This window comes from Puma concolor, chromosome E2, assembly GCF_028749965.1.
Source record: "Puma concolor isolate L17-30 chromosome E2, mPumCon1.1.hap2, whole genome shotgun sequence".
NCBI lineage: Eukaryota > Metazoa > Chordata > Mammalia > Carnivora > Felidae > Puma > Puma concolor.
Window position 1 is genome coordinate 57,062,330 of NC_141681.1, and position 13,632 is coordinate 57,075,961.

A 13,632-nucleotide genomic window follows, 5' to 3' on the forward strand; every position below is an offset into this window, starting at 1 on the left:
GACTGAATGGGAAGTGCTGAAAATTATTCTTCTATAACTTGAGTTTTGTGTGCTTAATGGAGACAGTGTGTCTCTCCTGAAAATCTCTGTGGACTATTGATCTGCAAGACAATTCTCTTTCCTGAAATTAGGAAAGATACTTTAAGAAAAAGCTAATGTCACCACAGAGGGATTTAAAGAGCAAAAAATTAAGGACTTTGTTTTTATATTTTAATATTTAAATAATAAATTTATTTAAAAATATCTCATCAAGAAAAAAAGACAATTTTAAGCTATATTTCTTCTGGATTAAAATCATTTCCACAGTATTTCCAATTCATTAACTCACCTCTCTTGCTTTTCAAGATCCCAAGAGTTGAAGTCTTCAAATTCCATTTTGCATGTTTGCATTGTATTTTAATAGCTTTTCCAAATCAAATATTGGCTCCAGATTCAGTTTGTTCTAAAATAGCAAACATGCAGTGATAGATCTTTAAATAGGATTAATTTATTTTCTGCCCTAATATGCTTTATCACTATGTGATGTTTCATGTCCCATATGTTAGCACACAGTGCAGTTCTGCCCAATAATTTCTGTTACGGATGCCATTGTCCTTTTGGTCCAGGCAAAAAATGAAATGAGTTCAGCTGCCATCCTAACAGTTGTCTACATTAAATAAATCAGATTGGCTCAATAAAATTACTCAGTGCATGAATACTTTATTAATACCTTTGAATTTTCACTCCATAGTTATATTGGTTATAAAGAATACTTAAACAAAAGTGGGAAATGATCAAACCAGGTTTAGTAAGTAAAATAAATTTAAAATATGAGGAGGTATGTGTGTGTGTGTATGTGTGTGTGTGTGTGTGTGTGTGTGCGCGCGTGTATCCATAACGAGGTTCCTGGCATAGTATAGTACCGTAGCAAACATTCATGTCACTGCAACTAGGCAACCAAGGTTCAAATTGTGATTCCTCTGCTATTTACATGAGTCACTTAACCTCCCATGGCTAAATTCTCCTCGTCTATAGAATGAGAGTAATGTTAGTTCCTAACTCATAGGGTTGTGAATATTATATAAGTTGCAATAGGGAAAGCAGTAATAACAGTGACCCACACATTGTAAGTGCTATAAAAAGACACACATGTAACTTTGGACATCTCTTAACAAAAGACAATAGAGTTTAGATGTTCATTCTCAGGGAAAGGGAGAGGCAGGTGAAGATTTTATTTTCCATGAAAGTGTAGCCCAAAACTCATTATTTTCATGCAGAACCCTCTATGTGTGAGTTCTGGACAATGACAGAATGGCCTCAGTGGATTTGAATATAGTAGTGATCTCCCTATTCCACATAGTCATTGGAATCCTGGGCAGTTTCTCACTCTTCTATCATTAGATGTCCCTTTGCTTCAGGGGATGCAAGCCGAGATCCACAAAGTTGGTTCTCAGGCACCTGAGTGTAGCCAACTCCTTGCCCATTCTCTCTAGAGGAATCCCAGAGACGATGGCAGCGCTGGGGCTGAAACATTTCACCATTTATTATGGATGCTACGTTCTTTTATATGTTCATGGAGTGGCCAGAGGTATGTCCCTTTGCTCCACCTGCCCTTGACTGTCTTCCAGGCCATCACGATCAGCCCTGGGAACTCCAGGTGGGCAGAGCTTAAAGTGAAAGCTCCAAAGTACATTGGCCCCTCCAGTATCCTGTGCGGGGTGTTCCACATGCTGGCAAATAAGTTTTTTCCCATTTATATGACTGTAAATGGAGCAACAAAACTATTACCAAAAAAGTGTTTGGGATATTGTTGTGCTTCACAGTGTAGAGACAAGATCACAGGCTGATTATAGGCAGCAATGACATCTTTCCTTGACATTTTGTGTTTGGGACACATGACGTTGGCCAGCAGCTCCATGGTTTTTCTCTTTCACAGTCACAAGCAGAGGGTCCAATGCATCCATAGGAACAATCTCTCCCCCAGACCTCCCCTGAGACCAGAGCCATCCAAAGCATCCTTGTTTTGGTGACCACCATTGTATCATTTAATGCCATTTCTTCCATTATTTATGTTTACTTGCCTCTCTTTGATAATTCTAGTTGGTGGCTGGTGAATGTCGCTGTACTAATCATTGCATGTTTTCCAAGTATTAGCTCTTTTGTTCTCATGAACCATGACCCCAGCATATTCAGGCTGTATTGTGTCTCCTGTGGAAGGAATACATAACTCCCTCATCTCATCAGGGATATATGAATTGTTTTCCACCTGTTCAGTCAGGGATGCACTGAAACCTCAAAGAATGTGAAGAACAATAATGAACCAGTTTCATTGCAGGGAGAGGGGTAAACAAGACACACGGACACCAGCCTAATAGGAAATAGTAAAGATCATGATACATGAAATAATCTGTAATTAGTATGTGTGTAGTTATATAGTTTCTATTTTTTTTTTTTAATTTTTTTTCCAACGTTTATTTATTTTTGGGACAGACAGAGACAGAGCGTGAACGGGGCAGGGGCAGAGAGAGAGGGAGACACAGAATCGGAAACAGGCTCCAGGCTCTGAGCCATCAGCCCAGAGCCCGACGCGGGGCTCGAACTCACGGACCGCGAGATCGTGACCTGGCTGAAGTCGGACGCTTAACCGACTGCGCCACCCAGGCGCCCCTATAGTTTCTATTTTTATTAATGGTAACAGTGGAGAAGTTAAGATTCTACAAAACAGTCCTGAAATAATGTGAACATACTGGATATATCTTTGAATGTGTAACTTTCAAATTGAGATAATAAAATTTCCCAAGATGTACCAAGATTCACAAGATTGGAATTGTGATTCCAATCCACAAATATCCTGATTTGTGATACAAATGGCCTCGTGTGAAGGCGGAGGGAAAACCAGGTTTACTTACTGCTGGCTTTGGAGGCTATGTCGTGAATATTGTGCTTTATATCCTAAGGGAAACTGGGGACACTTGAAATAGGGTAATGCTTATGGAGCAAGATGAGTGCATGAAAATGTTTTCTGCTCAACATTTGAAGAGTAAACTGTGGGCGACAAAGAGGAACATAGGAAGAGGTGTCAGGTGAATTTTAGAAAGGGTGCAGGTGAGAGGCAGTCAGTAAACATTGGGTATGTGGGAAAAGACTGAATGTACTTTTGAGATGTTTAGAAGGCAGACTGTTCTGTATTAAATCTTGATGGTAGTTGGCATGGTTGGGGAGAAAGAGATTTCAAGACGGACTTTTGCTTTTCAAACTTGAGGATACAAGAGGTTATGGAGGGCCCTTTCATCAAGCTTGGTGCAGGAGATGAGTAGCAATTTGAAGCTGGAGTACACGATGTAGTTTGTTTCGAAAGGAGTAGTATCGCTTTTGAAATCACCACCAAGGCAATAGGGACACCATTGAAAGAAAAGGTACAGTTTGCTTCTGACTTCGTGGGCTCTTATTAGGGTATGTGCTCAAGGGAAAGGCTAGTATCAGTTCACGGTCCCTACAGACCACCTGGCCACACAGAATGGATCCTGAGGCACCAGGATTAGCTAAACTCTCAATACTCACTCTATGTATCTGCAGGTTTCTTTTTTGGGAGGGAATTTCAAGATTACAACCTTATTCTGCAATTCAAAGCATTCCTATCATTTCTTTCACATGGGTGACTTGGGGTAAGGTGTACCTTTAGAGGAATTGATCTATTTCACCTAAATTTTCAAGTATATCTGTGTAGAGTTTTGTATTAATCCCTTACTACCCTTTTGATGTCTCCAGGTTCTGGAGTAATATTCCCTTTTTAATTTGTTAAGAGGAATTTGTGTTTTATATTATTTGGTAGTTTTGCTAGTGAATCATGAACATTATTTTTTTCAGTGAACCATCTCTTTGCTTTATTGTCTCTACTGTTTCCCTGTGTTCGGTTTTACTTATTTTTGCTCTTGCCTTTATTATTTCCTTCTTTCTGCTTTGGTTGTGTTTCTTTTTTTTCCTTCTGATTTCTTACTGCAACTAAGATTATTCTTGGATATTTTCCCTCTTTTCTAGTACATTGAGTCCTATCAGTTTCCTTCTCAGTACTGCTTTAGTTGAACCTCACAGAAATGGCAGGTTGTATTTTCATTTTCTTTCAGCCTGTATATTTCACTTGAGTCTTCCACTTTGAACTGTGGGGTATTTGAAAGTATTTTGTTTAGTTTCCAAATGTTTGGAGATTTTCCAGTTAATTTTTTTGTTTTGTTTTCTTTTTGGATTTGGATTCCATGGTGGGCAGTGAACACACTCTATGATTCTGTTCTTTTGAATTTGTTGAAGGGTACCTTAGGACCCAGCAGAACTGTCTTGATATATGTTCTTCAGGGGAAAAAAAATGTGGAATCTCCTGTGTTTGGGTGGTGTTATAAAAATGTTGATGAGATCATGTGACTTGATGGTGTTGTAGTGTTCACCAGTGTCCTGCTGACTTTCTGTCATTATTCTATCAATTATTGAGAGAAGTCTCGAGCTGTAATTGTCAATTTGTCTGTTTCTCCTTTCAGTTCTATCATTTGATGGTTAACATATTTTGCAGCTATTCTTTGGTGGATATACACTCAGCATCGCAAAGTCACCTTGTTTGACCCGTCAATCATGTAATTTCCCCCTCTATCCTCAGTAATTTTGTTTTCTCTGAAATTTGTTCTATCTGGTATTAATATAGACATTCCTGCTTTCTTTTTATTGAGGTTTACATGGTATAAGTTATACTATTCTGTAGACATCGGGGCTCAGGTAACTCTTTCATGTATGAAGCTGTATTGTGCATTGTGGGATATTTAGCAGCCTCGCTGGCCTGTACCCACTAGATACCAGTAGAACCACCGCAATGATGATATTAAAAATGTCCCCAGAACTTTGCAAATGCTCCCGAGATGGGGGATGGTTATCCCCCCTGTATATCAATTCTACCAATATAGAGATCAGGAAAGCAAAAGATACTACCATGCCATTTTGTTCTCAGCTGCATTGAACACAGTATTCCAAGAAAGACCTGATGTCAGAAGTGAATGACCTGATTTGCAAGTAGGATTTAAGGACGTAACTGTGCCTCATCTCTAGCGTGTAAAACTGACCATTAATAAATCCTTTGAGGTCAAGGGCAAGTTAAAATTCAAAATCATGGCAAAGTCTACGTGAAAGACATGGTCCTAATTAATGCCCTATGAAGTTACCTGCCGTTGACTACAGTAGGTCCTGTAGGATTGCTTCTCTTGGACAGCATGGCTTAGTGAACGGAAAGCACAGGTGTGGCTCTATTAGAGGGGCCCGAGAGGCTCAATGACCCTGAAATAAATACGAAGAGCATGGCATGTCTAGCTAAATATGGTGGGTGTAGCTAATAGATGTAGCTGTTTGGTATCACATAAAGTGCTATTTAAAAATATTGTGCTGTCCACGATGCGCCAAGTTTGCACGAGAAGGAAACTGTGATCATGCAGTAATGTTTGGTGATGTACATTATGATGGCAAAGAGGTCACTGGGGAAAACGGCTGGTTGTGCAAGGAAGACAGGGTTTCTGACACTTTAGCAAATGTAACTACATGAAGTCAAGAACGGTGAAACACAAAGGACTGGAAAGCTATTCTCAGGGGAAAAGTAGGAACCTAAGAAAAGATCCTTCCTCATTCCTGACCCTCCCTGTTTGCTGTGGACCAGAGACTGCTGGGTCCCTCCTTTCCTTTTCTTTTCCGAATGGGAGGGTTTATTGAGTTTTTTTCTGTTCCACCATAATGTGTTAGGAGTGAGGACTCCACGTCAGGCTCTCAACCAAGAGGAATCTCACGAGACTGTTGCAAGACCCTCCCATGTGACTGTAGTCATGTTTGGGTAGAAATTTTTTCTTTCGGGACAAACCTAAGTGTATTTTGTGTGAAATACAAAGAAGGGATAAATGATTTCTGATAGAAGTTGTACTATCGTACATTGTAATATTTCCAGTTAATTACCACCCTCTTGTGAGATTATATGTCTCTGCTCTTTGATATCAAGCTTGGCCACATGACTTAGGCAACCCTTCTTCTTTTTGAGGGGACTACACGTCCTTCCCAATTTATAGCCACCTTGACTAATGCAGTGTGAGTAGAATGACATATTTTAAGTGTAAACAGAAGCTTTCAAAGCTTTGTTTGCTCCTTCTCTTCTCTCTGGCGCAAGAATAGTTATAACCACAAAAACTGAAGTTCTGTCCTGAATCCCAGACTCAAATGACAGAACCAAGCAAGAGGTGACTAATGATAGAAGTGATATGAGGAAGAAATAAATGTTTGTTCTGATGAACCCAAGAGAATTCAGGGATATTTGCTACCATAGAAAACCCTTCTAGAAAGCTGACTGGTACTTTGTGACCTTTTCTTTTCTCCTTACCCATCTTAACTACCCAAAGTCATTGTCTCCAATAATTGTACCACCTTTGAAATCATGTTTTCACTTACTCCCTCCCTATATTACTACCCTCATATCTGCCATTTTATATTCTCTACTTCCATTAAAATATCCATTTATTTTTAATTTTATTGTTTTAATTGTGTAAGTTTATTTATTTCGTGAGAGAACTCATGCACGCGTGGGGTAGGGGCAGAGACAGAGAGAGGGAGAGAGAAATTTAAGGGAGCTCCGTGCTCTGTTCAACCGACTCTGCCACCCAGGTGCCCCCATTTATTTTAATGCATCTAGAAATATATTGCCCTTTACAATCTAACTACCCTCAGTGGACTATGTGTTCTCAGTTACAACATTTTCAACTGGTTTATCACAATCAAATATTTATAAATAACCTCAAGAACCTTGCCTTCTTCACTGTCCTGCTTCACCTAAGTAAGCCTCAGAACTGCATGAGCTCACTTAGAAGGAGGTTCTCACTCCTTGGCAAACACCCAAAGGAAACAAACAAACAAAAAGGAAGAGTCTTTGGCTTAGGTGTTCTGTGGCTAGCCCTTTTCCAAGGACGTGGTCTTCAGTTTCTCCCGCTGTGGTGGCAAATTATGAATGTTCTGCTTTCATTTTCATTCACTTCAGGCTACATTCTCATTTCTTTCTCTACGTCTTCTTTGTCCCAGGGTTAGTCACAAGGAGGTCATTGTTTTCCAAGTATTTGTGGATTTTCCAGAGGCTTTTCTATTAGTGATTTCTATCATAATTCCATGATGGTCATACACATATTTTGTGTGATGTGAATTCTTTTAAAATTTAGCGAGGCTAGTTTGATGGGCCAGAATATGGTTTCTCTTGGTAAAGTACTGTGTGCACTTTTAAAGATTGTGTTTGGGGCGCCTGGGTGGCGCAGTCGGTTAAGCGTCCGACTTCAGCCAGGTCACGATCTCGCGGTCCGTGAGTTCGAGCCCCGCGTCAGGCTCTGGGCTGATGGCTCAGAGCCTGGAGCCTGTTTCCGATTCTGTGTCTCCCTCTCTCTCTGCCCCTCCCCCGTTCATGCTCTGTCTCTCTCTGTCCCAAAAATAAATAAACATTGAAAAAAAAAAATTTTTAAAGATTGTGTTTAATTCCCTGGTTAGGTGGAGCGTTCTTATGAATGAAAAAAATCAGTATTTCTCCTGTGTAGGGAAAAAATCTGTTTTTTTCCCCTACTGTGTGCTTCTATTCTGTCTCCCTCACTACTCACACAGGAGACTTCACTTCTGACACTTCTGGTCACAAATACGTGGAGGGTTTCCCCCACCAATAAGCAGTCTCCGACACCAGCTGGTTTCCTACCATTCACCTCAACTGTGACACCCTCTCCCTAGATGCCCCTCCACACACTCCAGCCGCCAGGCAAGTCCAGGCTGACGCACGTGCTTCTACAAACTGGTCTAGATCAGAGGTGCCAACAACCCCTCATTGTCTTTGACTAGCCAGCTAGAGCCCCTCACAGAACTCGGTGAAACACATTTACCAGTTTATTACAGGCTATGATACAGGATACGGATGGACAGTCAGATGAAGAGACACACGGGATGAGGTCTGGGAAGGTCCTCAGTGCAGAAGCTTCTGTCCCCATGGAGTTGGGGTGTGTCACCTACTGGAGTGGCGGTGTTCGCCAGCCTGAAATCTCTCTGAATCTCCAGCCATTGGGCTTTTGAGGAGACTTCCTCATATATGCATGACCAGTCATTAACTCCATTTCCAGCCCCTGTCCTCTCTCTGGAGGATGAGGGGATAAGGCTCAAAATCACCATCCTTCCGGTGAGCAGCCCCACCCAAAGAGCCCACACAGGAGAGGCCTCATTATAACAAAAGTTGCTGCTGTTACCCTCGTCACTTAGGAAATACAAGGACATTAGGAGTGCTGTGCAGGAGCCAGGGGCAGAGAACAATACATAATTTTTCTTTTATCTCACAGCTCTGTAAATGTCAATTGGGGCAGTTTCCTTGATAGTCATGTTACAGTCGCTGAAGTACTGATTTTGTCTACTTGTTCTATTATGGAGAGAAGGGACATGGAGATCTCTGTCATTGTTGATAGGCCTGTCATTGCGTTCCTGTCTGTTTTCTCAGGGGTTTTGAAGTTCTGTTGCCAGTGTATGGTTTAGGATTCTCATGTCATTCTGGGGAATGTATCCCTTTATGACTATGAAATAGATTTCATTATCCCTGGTCATACAATTTGCTCTTTAACTTTAATCTGATATAGCTGCTCTATTGTTAATACCATTTATGTTTATCTTTTTTCCATGATTTACTTTGTGTCCTTAATTTTTGAAGTGAATTTCTTGTAAGAAATATTTTGCTGCCTGTCTTTTAAAAATTCAATTCATGGGGTCAACTGGTTGGCTCATATGGTTAGGTGCAAGACTCTTGATTTCAGCTCAGGTGATGATCTCATGGCTCTTGAGATTCAGCCCCATGTTGGGCCTACACTGACAGCATACAGCCTGCTTCAGATTCCCTCTCTCCCTCTCTCTCTGTCTTAAATAAAACTAAAAAAAATCAGTGGCAATGTTTGCTTTACAACCGGGCCTTAAGTCTGTTTTACAGATATTAATATATAAATTATCTTGCTATTGCTTTTGTAACGTCTCCTTTGTTCTTTTTCTGTCTTCTTTGAAATATATGAATATTATTTTTGAATTTTTGTTAATGTTTCTTTTTGAGAGAGAGAGAGAGAGAGAGAGAGATACTGTGCTTGAGTGAGGGAAGGGCAGAGAGATGGGAACAGAATCTGAAGCAAGCTCCAGGCTCTGAGCTGTATTCACAGAGCTAGATGCAGGGCCTAAAACTCATTAGCCATGAGATCATCACCTGAATGAAGTCAAACCCTTAATGGGCTGAGCCACCCAGGTGCCCATGAAATAACTGAATTTTTATAGATAATTTTGCTTTAAATACTTTTTGTTTGTTTCTTTGTTTACTGGTGTTAGCGATAACTATTTTTTATGTGTTTCCTTTAGGAGTTATCCTATACAGCTGACCACATTATACCTTCATATGAGTTTATACTTCTTCATATGGAGCACCCGACCTTTCCTTTCCACAAGGACTTCCATTTCTCCACTCCTGCCCTGTGCTGCCATTAGTATAGATTACTTTTACATATACTATACACATATATACTAGACTGTTAGTTTTTCTTTTTTCTTTTTTAACATTTATTTATTTTTGAGAGATAAAGAGTGAGCAGAGGAAGGGCAGAGAGAGAGGGAGACAGAATCTGAAGCAGGCTCCAGGCTCCGAGCTGTCAGCACAGAGCCCGATGCGGGGCTCAAACTCACGAGCTTTGAAATCATGACCTGCATCTAAGTCAGACGCTCAACCAACTGAGCCACCCAGGTGCCCCTAGACTGTTAGTTTCTTAAACCGTCCACTATAAAGAGGCTTAAAAATAGGAAAGAAAGTTTTTATTTACCCATATAGCTACTACTTCTAGTGCTCTTTTTTAAAATTTTTAAAAAATGTTTTTATTTATTTTTGAAGGAGAGAGAGACAGAGACAGAGCATGAGTGGGGGAAGAGCAGAGAGGGAGACACAGAATTGGAAGCAGGCTCCAGGCTCTAAGCTGTCAGCACAAAGCCAAATGCGGGGCTTGAACTCACAAACTGTGAGATCATGACCTGAGCCGAAGTTGGATGCTTAACCGACTGAGCCACCCAGGCACCCCACTACTCTAGTGCTCATAATTCCTTTGTGTAGATCAGGAGTCTGCCACCTACAGAACATGAGCCAAGTACAGCCTACCGTCTGTTTTTACGTGAAGTGTAACTGGAATGCAGCCACACTCATATTTAGGTACTTTTGACCCAATAAGGACATACAGGAAGAGTGGTAACAGAAACAGTATGGCCTACAAAGAATAAAATATTTACTGTATGTTCCTTACATAAAAGTTTGCCAACTTGGCACACAGAGTCACATTCTCATCACATCTGAATTAGTATAAAATTTGGGATATGAAACATAATGAAACGGCAACGGTGACACAAGATTGGTCTCAATTGGAAAACTAAGAATAATTGGGAGTAGGTCTTGTACTCATGAAGAGAACATGGAATATGCAATTGTTACTTTTCAATTTGCAAGTACAGTATCTTATTACAGGTTAAAAACTTTTTGATGATATTGACATTGAAGTTATAACTGAGGCGTAAAAGACCCACCAGGCACTACTTGGTACACGTTTGTAAGTGGAAGAAGCAATAAACCCTTGGCTGGGTATAAGGGTAGACAACAGGAAAAGTATGTATCTTAACAAGTCCTGGGATCAACTCCCTAGACAGTTTTCACAAATGGTATTTACCATCTTTCCATTAATTCATTACCCCACCTCACTGCTGTGTTCTCTCAATAGTGGTAAGGCTGCCATAAAGAAATAGGTCTGTGCATTCTCCAAACAGGTCATGGTTTTGGATCTATCACATATGCTCTTAAGCCCTCTGGGGAGTTCTATTGTTAAAATTTTAAAAATTCTAAGTACAAGGAGTCCCAAAATTTAAATGTCTCCAGTAGAAACTTAATATCACATTTCACCAAGCCACACACCAATTGTGGATATTCTGGATCCACTGTAAATATGTTCCCATTCGGGCAATTTTCTGCTGCTTTCCTCCACCCACTTGCCCTTCCTCGTTGGTATTGGCATGATACACTTTCAGTGGTTCTGGTCAAAGATGACCTCATGTGGGTATTGCCTGAAACCACTGTTATCTGGGCAGGGCAAGCTAATAATGACGCCCAAGAGGCCATTCCCTTGGCAGTAGTTCTAAGTTCACAGTGTCAATGAGTACCATCTCCCCAGCCCCACAGAGGATGCATCGTAACAATGTAGTCACCATTTCCTGCTTTCTCTGCCCATCTTCAGAACTTGAGAACCCTACCCTGCTCTCCCGAGAAAGCATCATTATGTAACAAACATTCTCCTTACAATTCAGACAATGGAGTCATCATTCTTGACATCTGCCATCTGTTCCAGTGGAGTAAGCACAAGTGCAAACGAGCAAAAAATGTTTTAGAAGGTAAATCAGATTTCTAGTTATCAAAAGATTCCCATTGAGTATGTTCATTCTTGAGAGTAAACTCATGAAGATTTCTCTTTTCCAATTATTCCCTGAGCACTCCAGCACAAAGTATACATTGTTACCTTTATCCTTACCTCTGAAATATTCTTTTAGTTCCTAATAGTTTTCATATACCCACGACTTTTCTATTCTCTTAATGTAACGTGCAACACATGTGTCTTATTTCAGTACAAAAGACATGCTGAAATATAATCATATGGTGTATATTTCTGAATGGGAAGGCAGGTTGTCAAGGGTGAGAGTTGAAATTGCATTGCTATGTTATTTTCATTATAGCCACAAAAATAATCTGGGATATACTATGGAGTGTGTAACTCTCAAATTGAACTTATGAATATATATTTCTACAACTGCAGGTTTGAATCTAACTTGGAAAAAAAAATGTTATGGGTGACACTCAACCTAGAGAGGACAAGGATGTATTATTAGTGTTCATTATGAAATGGCCCAATGAGGTGGGATGCACATGGGCTAATAAAACATCATTCATTTAGGGTTACACAAAAGCCTATATTTTACGTACTTAGATATTATCTGAGAAATTGGGTACAATAAATCAAAATGTATCAAAATCCAAGTTTCAATCCTCACAAGCGTACTAGTTTTGCATTTTGTTTGTTTGTTTTTTCAGACAGCACAAGTAGGTGAGAGGGGCAGAGAGAATCTTAACACAGGCTCCACACTCAGCAGAGAGCCCAACGACACAACCCTGAACTGATATCAAGTCACTCAACATACTGAGCCACCCAAGAACCCCTACCTTGGTTCTGATTAAAACGTCCTCTATAACCTTGAGTTTTCAAAAATAAGAGTAATTTTATACATTACCTTTCAAAAGAGGGAGAGACTATCATTCCCCCTCCATTTTCTCTACCACATATGCCACCCCTAGTAATCCATCACTCACATGAAAATCACATTCTCTCAGTGTCCCCACCTACAGTGTTCATGATCATCTGATAGAGGAATTGTTTCCTGTACTAATCAACAAAGACTCTCAATCATACTAACCAATCTAGAGGAGAGGCTGTGACCACAGAAAACATAGCAATATAGATAATACTTTTACATCTATTCCCTGTCACTACTCATGATCTCAAATTTATACTACACTGTATCTTAAAATTAGCATCCTAGCCTTTCCAGGATATACAGGTATGATTAAGCCCCACGTTCCTTTCACGTAACCAATCCTTTCTCTGTGAAAACCATGGTTGATAAATAAAACACGTGTAAAGTAGAACATCAGTGGATTGCAAACTTGAAGTTGTAAGTCATCAATAACAATGTAGCCTCACAAATCCTCAAATAATCAACTCTTAAGTATAAAACAGAGGGTTGCTGGAGAGGTTGTGGGAGGGAGGATGGGCTAAATGGGTAAGGGGCATTAAGGAATCTATTCCTGAAATCATTGTTGCACCACATGCTAACTTGAATGCAAATTAAAAAATAATAAAAAAAAACATTAATAAAAAAAGGAAACCTCAAATAATTGAGTAAAAAAAGTTATAGGGGTGCCTGGCTGGCTCATCCAGAATAGCATGTGACTCATGATCTCAGGGTTGTGAATGAGCCCCACGGTTAGATGTAGAGAGAAAAATAAAATTTTTAAAGAAGATTTAAACAGAAGATGATTAGTAGGTCTTTCCACAGATACACTTGTTCCATTGACACACTTCATCTCATGAGTTTTAAATAATTTTAATTTTCTGTGGAATTTAACACCGATGATTGGTTAATTCACAACACAGACCTAGTTCCCCCTAGTATGAATTTTTATATTGACAGAATTGTCTAAAGAAATGATGACCTTCACCTGGGTGGTTCAGGCAGTTAAGCATCCAACTTCAGCTCAGGTCATGATCTCACAATTGGTGGGTTCGAGCCCCATGTCAGACTCTGTGCTGACAGCTCAGAGCCTGGAGCCTACTTCAGATTCTGTGTCTCCCTCTCTCTCTCTCTCTCTCTGCCCCTCCCCCACTCACACTGTGTTTCTCTTTCAAAAATAATCATTCAAAAAAAAAAAAAAAATTACCTTCATTACAAATGTGTAATGTTTCTGTCCAGTATGAAGTCTTTGGTGTTTCCTGAAGTTCAGAACTTGACACATATATATGG

At 40.0% G+C, this 13,632-nt stretch overlaps 1 pseudogene; it reads left to right on the forward strand.

Moving 5' to 3' along the window:
- The first annotated feature begins 1,290 nt into the window (after positions 1 to 1,290).
- On the forward strand, positions 1,291 to 2,206 carry LOC147573801 (vomeronasal type-1 receptor 2-like; annotated as a pseudogene).
- Positions 2,207 to 13,632: the final 11,426 nt, after the last annotated feature.